Here is a 12,290-nt window from a genome sequence, read left to right on the forward strand (position 1 = left end):
CCATTCTTCCTTATCACTTGGTTTAGACAATGGTAAAATTAAATGAACATTATCTATGGAATCAGACAATCTCATCTTCAAATCCCAATTTAAATACCAATACTTCCTATTTATGTGATCCTAGGAAAGTCATCTAACATCCCTAACCTACTATTTTCACATCTGTAAAATGACAGGCAAACATTATGGTTACCTAGAGATATCTGAGTTCATACAGCTCGACATATTTAAGCTCTTTTCTTTTCCCCCAGTATGTATGTCATCATAATTCTGCCATGAAAAACAGATATTCATGACCTAATAAAAGACTTTTTTTATTTAAAGACTAAATAGAAGTGTCCTTTCTTTCCTCAAATTTGAGAATATTTAACCAGGGTGAACAATTACATGACATACTCTCATTTATGTTCTTAAATATTCATGATATAAAGATGTGGAATTTGCAAGATACTGTAAGAGATCACTTTTGAATGATGAATCCAGACTCCAGCCTCAGACTCTGTACATATGGAAGGGAGAAATTTTCAGGTTCAAGCTTAGAAAAAATAGTTTATTCTTCTCTAAATCAGCTAGAAAAATACAAACTTTATCCTGATTTTCTGCAAACCAGGTGGATACCATTCTTGTTGATTTTTCCCCAACCTCAGATATTGTACAATCTTTATGTATACTTGAGTTTGTCTTTTCTAGTTTTAGAAGTCCTTTTCCCCTTGACTCTGCATCCTCCTTTTAAAAATGAACTAGTCAAAAACTAGTATGGAGCATTTGATTATAAAAATTACACAATATCTTCAGTTCCTAGGTATAGCCCTTTGGCTGTCTCCCATGTGAGTGGAAGAAGGTTAGATTTACCCTTCTTACCTCCCATCACAAATATCAAAGGGATTTACACATTATTCAAAAATCAAGAGGTATTTTATTCTTACTTTCATGGACCACTAAGGTCTAATAGAAGATATCATTTAAGCTTTCCTAGAGTTGAATCAACAGTATTTAACAATCAAGGCTCACATGATATCTACATGTCCCTAAATATCTTCACAATTTTCTCCTAGTTCCTTTCTAACCCCAATATAGCCATTTCCTGTACATCATAATTCAAACCCTAGGTCTGCCTGGAGATTCTGGCAGAGGGATACAAAGTCATTAATCAATTTCCATGAACTTACAAAAGGAAGATTCATCTGACGTTTAGCTTCCTGGCTGCCTCTATTCTGCCTGGCCCTACCACATATCCTTCCCAAGTAAGACAGCAGAGATTTCAAAGATCATTTGGTTGCCTCATTTTGCTTTTTAAAATCATTTCTCAAAAGTAGACTTCTGCTATGCATTTATAGTGTTACATTATGTGACAAAGTTCACTGTGGGGCAAGAAGATCACAATGGGTTATTAGTCTAAAAAGGCACAGACTTGACAAAGAAGTTGAAAAGAAATGATTCAGAAAATTTGAGGATTGAACCAAATTGTCATATACATCAAAAGTGAAACAGTGCTTATATTGTATTTCATTTATACTTTAACATATTTAACATGTATTGATCAACCTGACATCTAGGGGAGAGGGTAGGGGGAAGGAGGGGAAAAATTTGAACAAAAGGTTTGGCAATTATCAATGCTGTAAAATTACCCATGCATATAACTTGTAAATAAAAAGATATAATAATAATAAAAAAAAGTGAAACAAAACATTTATCATAAGGTAAGCATTGACTACTTAGTCCACACAGTACATCACACATGGAGGGAACTTTGGAGATCACTGAGTCCTCTAACAAGTTGAGGAAGATGCAAGGAAGGCCCATTTAACATCACTCAATGCATAAGAGGCACAACTGAACTAATGTTAAGAGTAGGACTCTACATCATCCGTTTGGTCTCAACCTAGATCATATGAATAGGTGACATTTCTTTTTTACTATTTAAAAACACTCTCTGGCATGTTCCTATCTGATACCTTAACACACTATAAAAACCTCTGTTCTGAAGTGCTGCTCTGCTAATTGATACCCTCTTTCTGGTACAGGGGGAGGGCACACCATTTGGGGAAGGATACCTTTGTGGGTACACATATTTTATCTCCTCTTCTCATTTTTAGCTCTCCTTTGTATATCAGCTTTCCTTTTGTAATAACAGCTCCAGGATCTGGACTTCCTTATTTGTCCCTATATCTCCAATGTTGCATAGCATTTGGTCTATAGTAAACATTTTACAAACTCTCTATATTTTTCTAAAAATCCATCTGTCTATTAACATATATTTATCTATCAATCCACCTAGATGTCTATCTCTTCAATAAAATGAGTAGCTGCTTCAGGGAGGTCATAACTCCCAAAGGACACATGGCTATTTAATGTAGTGATACATGGATACCTTCCAAAGACTGTGCACAGCCAGGTCCTTAGAAGCTTGATCTGAAGGAACATAAACCACATAGAACCATAAAGGTCAGGCCTGTTACATATATATTGGATATCTCTTCTCTGATCCACCTGACTATATAGATTGGCTATATATAGGCTATATAATTATATAATTGCATAGTTCCCACACACAAGAGGTAGACTTGCGAGTAATTAGTCAATCAAGAAAGCGTGTCTTCAAGTGCTTATTAGAGGTCATCAGCTAATTGCAGGGATAGGAAGGTAAAACACAAAAAGATAGCTGAAAGAGTCAACATTCCAATGGAGGAAACAACAGGTAAACAAAGTGGCAGATACCAGAAACATATGAAGTAGAAGGTAAGCAACTAGAGGGTGAGACTTTAATGGCTGAATGGACTAATTCAGGCAAATATACCTATTTTATGTTGCCTAAAACCATCACTTTATTTTTTATCTCAGGGTTTTGTATAAGCTGTGCCCCTTTCTCCCAATGCCTGTAATATATTTCCTTTTCCCTTCTACATCTTAGAATTTTGAGAAGTTCAATTCATGAGCTTAACTCATCTTCCATCAGAAGTCTTTTCTGATCTCCTTCTTTTTAATGTTTGACTGTTGTCTCTTCCATCTACAAATGATCCCAAATGGATAAGCATAGACAATCATTTTGTCCATGGTACAAGTGAGCAAACTGATGTAGAGTGACTTGTTCAAATCCATTTGGATAGTAAATGCTTGAGGCACGATTTAAATTTAGTGATTCTTGGATAAGAATCTTTTCCCTGTATCCAGTAATGAGATAATAATCAATATTATCAATTTTCTTATATCAAGCCCCAGACTGCCCTAAATTAGAATATGTTTCTTGTGGGTGGGGTTTCATTATTCTTGTGTTTTTAATACCCAGACTGTTAGTGAATCTGCTATGGTCCGTGGCTTTCTATGACCTGAACTGCATGGGATCCCAACCCACTTTAAGTTTAAAGTTATGTTGGAAAATGGGAATGAAATATGCCATCAAAGAAATGTATGAACAAAAAGGAAAATGGACAAAAGTGAACAATAACTGAAGAGTAGAAAATAGATACTAATTAATTTCCCTTTAATATCTCCATTGTGTCTGGCATAATGCCTGACATATAGAAGATGCTTAATGAATGTTTGTTGAATGGAAATGTCCACAAGTATTTTCTGGACATTTAAATAAATTAAGAAAGGCCCTCAGTGTATTAGAAAGAATGTGGATTGTGAATTTATTAAATCATCTATGATTGGCAAGACTGGCAAAAAACAAACAGTGGGTTTTAATCAATCATTGTGTGAGCAACCTATAGAATTGTATTTGTCATATAGGGACAAAAACTTATAGAAAGGTCATCTTTGCTCTTAGTTGTACAAAAGAAGATACTGAGTCACTGAATTGATAAACTTAAAAAAGTCAACCAGAAATAAAAAGTGAATGAAAGGAAGCAGCAAGCACTAAATGTGCATGCTTAATGAATTAATAGTAGCTTCTCTCCAAAGGAAAAGTTTTCTGCCATTTCTGAACATGAATTGTCTGAGGAGGGAAGGGGAACATACAGAGGAGCAATATGAAATGGATCCCCTGTCAATGGGGTGATAGAAAGGGACCTAGAACTTCATGAAAGGAAATAAAAAGCCTCATTCCCAAGTCTATAAGGTTGATTCATCTTTAGTCAGATCACTGTCTTCTAAAAGAACCATAAATAAACTAACTTACCTAATACACTTGAGTCTTTCATCTTTGTTCTGTTTTTAACAGAAGAAATGCCCCAAATTAATAATATCTCAGATATATAAGAACATTTAACACTTACCATAGTTCCTTACACATAGTGGGTGCTCAAAAAATGACTAGGATTGGAATGAATTCAAATGTATGGGAAGAAATTGTCTCAGAAGCATATAATTATGCACATCCTGAAATTAGCATGTACTGACTCAAGAAGAAATTGCTAAATTTTTAGTGTGGACATTTACAGATTGGAAATGAGCAACAGCTACTAATAAAAGCTTGCTTTATTAGTTGTTTTTTGTTTAGACTTAAGATAGTGATGGGGAAAATGATATTAAGCTAAATTGTTCATCACGTATATTTTCTTTTTCAGAGAGCCCTTGTTAAACAATTACGAACATATTCCTGCTTACAACTAATTAGTGGTATTGGGAACCAAGTATCAGATCTGCTATTTGCAGTACAGGACTCTTTCATATGTACTAGCCTTCCTTTTTCATTTCAGAAGAGATAATTAGACAATAGAAAAGAATGGAAGACTAAAACATGAAGCCAGACTTGTCCTCATTGGCTCAGCGAAAATGGAAGATGTAGTGATTGGACAGTAAGAAAGCTAGATTTAAAGGCAGGGGACATAGGCTCACATATTGTGGGCAGATTGCTCATTTTAGCTAAGTTTTTGTCAACTCCACTGTAAAATGGATCATTGAGATTAGATGATAACTAATGCTCCCTCTAGCTATAACTCTCTGTTCTTATCATCTATTAAATGAAGCAGGGAGACCAGATGTATTCCACAATACCTTCTACAGCAAAATCTAGGACCCTCTGAACCATGCCTTTGTTTTCTTAGGAAAACCTTCCAGCAGTTATCCCAAAGAAGGGTAAGCCTAGCCAGGTTTCTCATTTACATCTGAAAACCTCATTACTTCTGTGTTAATTGTCTAAGCTCAGAAAGATGCTTGTCCCCAAACAAGCTTTGATTCTGATTCAGGAGATTTGCATAATCTTCTCAGCATCCTCCACCTCCCTCAGATACTAAATGTGCCTATGGAGCTGCTTGCCCTTTATCTTTGCTTGTCTTCTCTCCCACAGTGACTTTAATCCTCCCCCTCCACCCAAGTTTATTTCATTTTTTTCTCTCTCTAATGTTTAAATTAAGGAAACTTTTTGGTTATAGAATTTATATTTTAGTGCACATGATGACAGTGATTGGGAGGCAGGGATATATAGTCAGGATTTATCTACTTGTTATGAAACCTTGGACAGAGGTTTGGCTTCACCATTCCCCAATGTGATGACTGCGTTAGCACCCTGGATACTTTAGAATCAGCTGGAGTCAAGATCAGCAAAAGTCCTTAATCTTTATTCTTTGTGGTCATGGACAGAATGGTGATACAAATGAGAGTAATCATGACACAAACCCACCAGGAGTGATTCTGGCTTTCTCACTCCACCCCCTAAATCTTCCACCCAATCTCCTATACAACAGATCAAACTTGCACAGAGTAGTGGGCAGGGCCATTCTTTCTCCAAGCATATACTAATAGAATATTGTCTAATTGGTAATTAGCCTTAAGTGCTCGGACCTTAGTGCATCTGCTCAAGTTTCAGACCATTACATCCCAGCCCAGTGAAGTTGGATAAGTCACTTCACCTTTGAATCTTCATTTCCAAAGACCATAGACTTAAGAATGAAAGAACTTTAGGGATTAATTTATTCTAATCCTTCATTCTCAGAAGTAAGAAATCTAAGGTTCAAAAAGATGGTCAGTCATTCTTTGTTGCTATTATTTAGTCCTTCAGGTATGTATAACTCCTTGTGACCCCTTGGACTATAGTGTCCATGGGATTTTCCCAATAAAGATGCCGTTTGATCTTGAGCAAGTCATTTAATTTTTGTTCAAATGGCACACAGCCAATAACTGTCTGAGACTGGATTTAAATTTAGATCTTTTTGACTCCAGGTCTAGCACTCTATCCAGTGAACCAACTAGCTGCCTCCTAAGGTCACTCTAATGGTAAATTAGGATACTAATCTTTAGGACAGGATGGAGACTAAACATGCTATTTCCCTATGATCCGGAAATCTCAGATAAGAAAACTCCATTCAATACATTTTGCCACTTTCTCTAAAATTTATAATTATAGTGAGTTGCCTAGAGCTCAAAGCAATTATTTGGTACCAGGATTATAACACCAATATGTGTCAGAAGGTCTTTGTCTTATTGAGACTAGCTTTTTAGCCACCATTTTATACTGTTTCTGAATATATAAGGAGTGGTATGAAAATGAGCTCCTCCTTATTTCAAGTTTAATACTCTCCTCAGTAGATTGACTCTCCTAGGGGTCTTATGAAAACTCAATATATATTGAATACTATACAAATACCAATTTCCATGATTCAGAAGAAAGAAAGAAAACAAGGAAGAAAACACATTTGTTAAGCACTTACTATATACCAGGTATTGTGTTAAATATTTTATATGTTTTCTGATATCATTACAATTCCCCTGCTTTATAATTGTTTTTATTATCACCATTGAGGTAATTGAGGCAGGTACAGTTAAGTAACCACCCTGAGATCAAATAGGTGATGAGGGTCTGAGACATAGTTTAAATTAGTCCCCACTGACTAAATATATACAGGTAATAAGTGAGAAATATTAAAATAAAAGTCTTTTTACATCATAATGATGAAATTCAGCTCCCCTTGATTCCTGATCAGGAAGCCAAATGATGAGGTTCGGCACAGGGCAGGGAGTTGTGGTAACCCACTTCTGGTGGTGCAGATCCTTTGTAAATGAGTTTGTGAACCCCAAAAGTTAAACTGACAAAAGAAGTTTATTATTAGAACTGAGAGGTCAGCTTTTGGTAGGTGTTGGAAGCAGAGAAATCCTCCTAAAAGAGAAAGTAAATAGGGTTCCATTAGGGAAATTGGTGAGCAAGATGAAGTTGTAATGCTGAAAAGAGAATGTCTTTTTAGCTGGCAGAGGGTTGCAGCTATGCCAATGGAAGAGAGAGAGGTTCCTTGTCATGGCATGGTAGGTCCTCTGCAAAGAAATGAGTTTAAAATTGCCATTTTTATAAGAAAATCTGAGACAGAAGTTTTACTAGAACAAGATTTCCTCAATTTCTGTCACTGCCCCTAGGCCTAGATGAGACCACTTACTGGGAGTGATTTTGAGTCAATTTTCAGCTCATTAAGAGTCAATAGAAATATAGATATCCAGCTAAATGAAATTATTTAAATTTGAGCTAAATAGGGAGTGGTCCTGGACTCAACTAGTCCCAACAAGATAACAGAATGAAATCATTTCATCTTGATTTCCTGGGGCAGGTCTCTCATGGAAGAGCTTCTCTGAGGAAGTTCCCAAGCTTTCCCCTCAGTCCAAGAGAAAGAGTGAGAGAGTTTCAGAGCTCCCCTTATCAGTATTATTGTCTATGTCTTCTTGTAGCTGAGATAATGATTTCATCATGAATTTGAATGCTTATGTAGTTGTATGATATAAGTTTGTCACTGATGTTAGTTCATTGTCTACAGTTCCTTTCAATATAATAGAAATTCTTATTGGAGGCAGCTAGGTGGATTATTGGAAGTTCCAACTTAGATAACTTCCTAGATGTGTGACGCTGGGCAATCATTTAATCCACTGCAGAAAGACATGGCAAATCACTTCTGTATCACTGCAAAGAAAAATCCATTAGAGGAAATGAAGTTGGAGGTGACAATGACTCAACAATGTCAAAAAAAAAAAAAATTATAATTCAATTAAGCCTCTGTTTCCAAATCCACGTCGTGTTTCATTCTATTTCTGTCACTCTTCCTGGTTGGTGATGTAGTATCTGAAATTCTTACTGATATCAAAACAGGATCAATATCATTAATTTTGAACTGGCAGAAATCATATTAGTCAGAAATTTGTAGAAATACAGAATCAGAGAGACCAACCTTGTATAGATGAGAAAATAAAAGTTTGGAGATGTGAAACAACTTTTCAAAGGTCACTCAGTCAATAAATGGAAGAGTCTAAATTTAAACTCAGGGATTATCCTTTTCATTAAAAGGAATTACATGTACTCACTTCAGCAGCATATATACTAAAATTTTAATGATACAGAGAAGGTTAGCATGACTGGAACACAAGGATGACATACAAATTCATGAAGTGTTTGATATTTTTTTTTCTTTGTCATCTTTTTCCCTTTTTGTTTTGATTTTTTTCTTGTGCAGCATGATAAGTATTGGAATATATACAGAAGAATTACACATGTTTAACTTATATTGTATTACTTGTCATCTAAGGGAGAAGATGGGGAAGGGAGGGATGAAAAATTTGGAACACAAGGTTTTGCAAAGGTGAAAGTGGAAAATTATATATCTATATATTTTGAAAATACAAAGCTTTAAAAAAAATGTATAAAAGTATCTGATCCCAACTTGGTGCTTATAGATTTTGAAAGAATCATATTTTAGTTTTATTTATCATATCTATGATTTTTTGTTTCTTATTTATGTATTTCCCTTTTAAATTTTAATATCTCCTATTTTGTTTTTCTAATTTTGCTTATTTGTTGATTCTCTAATTAAAAAAAATATTCAATTCATTATTTTTATTATTTTAATATGTATCTGTAAAGATATGATTCTCTCCCTTAGCACTGCTTTTGTTACATTTCATTAATTTTGATGGTTTTTTTCATCATTATGTTATGCTACATAATTATTGTTTCTTTCATTTGTTATTTGACCCGCTCATCATTTAGGATTTCATTGTGTAATCTTTATTTGGGTCTGTATTCCTTGTTAATGATTTTGAAATCATTACTTATTTTATTGCTTTTTTTTTTTCTAGATTGTATATATTAATTGGCTTTGCCTTTTAAAATTTTAGTTATTAATTCTCCTTGGCCCAGTACATGGACAGCTTTAAAGTTCAATTTAGGATTAATATCTATGTCTATTATTTTACTTTCTCTTTTGGAAGAAGCCAAAGTGTTAACTCTACTTTGCTCAACTAGTTTTACAATTACATATGTTTTCCCCCTTTATTTTATCTTTCTGTTAGTCATAGCAAAACAGAGAGAGGGGTATTGAAGTCTTCTGTCATTATAATGTTATTCTCTATGTCTTCTTGTAACGCAGATAATATTACCATTATGAATTTGGATGTTAATGCATTTGGGCCATATTAATTTATTACCAACTGATTTATTGTCCATAGTTCCTTTTACCATTTTAGAGTTTCCTTGTTTCTTTTTTTTTTTTTTTTTTAATTTTGGAAGATTTGTCATTGTTTTCTTAGGTAGCATGACTGTTATTCCTATTTTTTTTTTTATTCACTTGAGGCATAGTAAATCTTTTCTATCCCTTCAGTTTTACATTGTGCACATATCTTAAATGTTTCTTCTAGGCAATTGATTATGGGTTTAGTTTTCTCTCTGTTGCCATTCTGTTGCTCTTGATTGCTGCATTTATTTGCTCAATTTTTGTTGTTTGGGGTGCAAGTAATCAGTTATCTTTTTTTTTTTTTAATGTATCTAAAGCTTTTTTTTATTATTGAATGTCCATTTTGTTTTCTCATTTATGATCAGGCTTGCATTTTCAGGAGAAGTTACCCTAGTATGCATCTGGAACTATATTACTCTTCAAGAAATACTATTCCATTCTTTCTTATATTTTCTAGTAAGTACAGAGTTGTCTTGAGTTATTCAAAATATTATTTAAATATCCATTCTCCTGATTACTTGCAGAAGTTGGAAAACTGAATTTTTTTTTTTAAGTCCTTGGCTGTCTGATTCAAGCACACCTTTTCGGAGTTTCAGCCCTCTACAATTTTGCTGATTTTTGTTATTTTTGTTGGTGGTGGTGGTGGTAAGTAGGAAATAAATTCTGCTCTCATAATACTCATTTTTTTTTTTTTTTTGGTCATCTCTGGAATTTTTTTTGTTGTTCCATATTTTCCTCTTATTCTAAGGTGTGGTTTATCTCGTTTATAGTTGAATAATCTGGCCAGTCTTTCAGGAGCCAAGATTGCAGATTAATTAGTAAATCATCATAACCACCCAATATTAACCTCTAACCAACCACAAAATAATATCCTGAAACAAATCCCGGAAGAGCAATACCAGAAAAAAAAAAAAAAAAAAAAAAAAAAAAAAGAGATTGAGATTAAGTCCCAGATTGACTAATCAGTTGATAAGTATTATGATCACATACCCTGTGTTCTAACATCTTCTGTTCCATAGGAGACTAAGCAATAAATCAATAAGAAGACAATGATTTTTTTTAAAGATCAGCAGCAGATTGGGTAGTTCTGATGACATCAAAACTAGAAAAATTTGACTCATTTACTTCACCACCGCCATCTGATGCTACATTATCTTCACAAATTATAAGTTAGGGCAAAAGGGGAATTCAGTGAATAATAGAAAGCACGGCAGTAAGCAAGCAGAAAGTCCAACAGAAGCAAACCAGGAGGAGATATTGAGCCTCAGTGCAATGGGGAAAGAAAATATCAACATCAGAACAACCTATGTGCCTCAGGAATGGACAGACTCCAGGTCAAATAACCACTACTTATTTTAGCATAGTCCAGAGCAAATAAGTAAATGCCTGTAGCCAGTCATTCATGTGTTTCAACATAGCCCTAGAAAAGTAGGAAACTTCTAGGAGTCAGACAGCCATATGCTTCATTGTAGCCCCAGGGAAACAGAGAAATTCACTGGCCTCAACACATCAGAAAACATCACCAATATTCCATCTCAGCATGAAGTAAATTAGTAGTTCCTTAAACCCTTCACCTGTGCCAGATACTTTTCCATGACCCACCTTTAGTGCACTACTAGGCACAAGAATCCCCTGTGTACTTCAGGACAAAAATCATTCAGGACTAGCTAAACAGCCAAGGCCTGCAGCCATTGACAAAACAAGTCTGATACTACACTCTTCTTTATATCAGAGGAGCAGAATTCAAATTTAAAAGAAATAAAAAACCAAAAATGATGAGCAAACAATAGCAACGACAAAGAATCTGATCATAAATACATTTGGTGACAGGGAAGATCAAGACACAAACTTAGAAGAGGAAAACAATGTCAAAATACCTTTAGGCAAAAAGAAAAAAATGGAAATGGTGTCAAACCCAGAAAGAACTCATAGAAAAGCTCAAAAAGGAGCTTAAAAGTCATCTGTGAGACACAGAAGAAAAATGGAAAAAGAGTGATAGATGAGAATTATAAAAAAAGAGAGTCAACAGCTTAGAAAAGTAGAATTGCCAAATAGAAAATACAAAAGATAATTGGAAAAAAAAATTCCATAAAAGTTATAATTGGGCAACTGAAAGCAAATGACTCCATGAAACTTCAAAAATGAATCAAGTAAATTAAAAAAAAAAAAAAAAGAAAAGGTAAAATACTTTATTGGAAAAACAACTGATCTAGAAAACAGATGCAGAAGAGACAATATCAGAATCATTGCAAAAAGGAATGGAAGGGCAAATAGGAGGAAAAGTGAAGTGGAGGGAAATAAAGTTAGTAATCATAAGTAGTAAATGTGAATGTGATGAACTCATCCATAAAATGGAAGCAGATAGCAGAATGGATCAAAATCATAATCCTACAATGAATTGTTTACAAAAAAAAAAAAAATCCATTTGAAGGGTGGAGGTTTATCTTACAACAAAATAATGAAAGCTTCTTAAGGGGAAAGAATTGACTTTTGTAATCAGGAATGGTTGCTGAGATTTGAAAATAATTTTTTGTTCTTTGTCCTTAGCCTTCTTCTGTTAACCTTCCTCCTTCTAGAATGTAAATTCCACTGGGGCAGGGAGTGGCCATTTAATGATGGGTGTAACTTCTGTAACATCCCATTAATGGGGGATCAGGGGAAGAACTTGTGCTTCCGGATAGGAAATAAAGTGGGGCCTTTAGAGTTTCAAAAGGATGTCTACTCACCAAGGCACCCATTCTTGCAATGATATAAAATAAATATTTCCTGCATTAAAAAAAAAAAAAAGAAGAAAAAAGAAAAGAAAAAGCTTAAAGACACACATGTAGTAAAGGTAAGGGACTGGAATGGAATCTATTATTCTTCAACTGAAGTTAAAAAAACAAAACAAAACAAAACAAAAAAGTGATAGCAATCTCAATCTCA

The 12,290-nt window shown here is 34.4% G+C and overlaps 1 non-coding gene across 1 annotated transcript; it reads left to right on the plus strand.

Annotated features, from left to right (window-relative positions):
* Window positions 1-8,212: 8,212 nt before the first annotated feature.
* On the plus strand, window positions 8,213-8,319 carry LOC111718739. The gene has a single exon (XR_002769228.1). It is a non-coding gene; the product is annotated as a U6 spliceosomal RNA (small nuclear RNA).
* Window positions 8,320-12,290: the final 3,971 nt, after the last annotated feature.

This window comes from Sarcophilus harrisii, chromosome 2, assembly GCF_902635505.1.
Source record: "Sarcophilus harrisii chromosome 2, mSarHar1.11, whole genome shotgun sequence".
Lineage (NCBI taxonomy): Eukaryota > Metazoa > Chordata > Mammalia > Dasyuromorphia > Dasyuridae > Sarcophilus > Sarcophilus harrisii.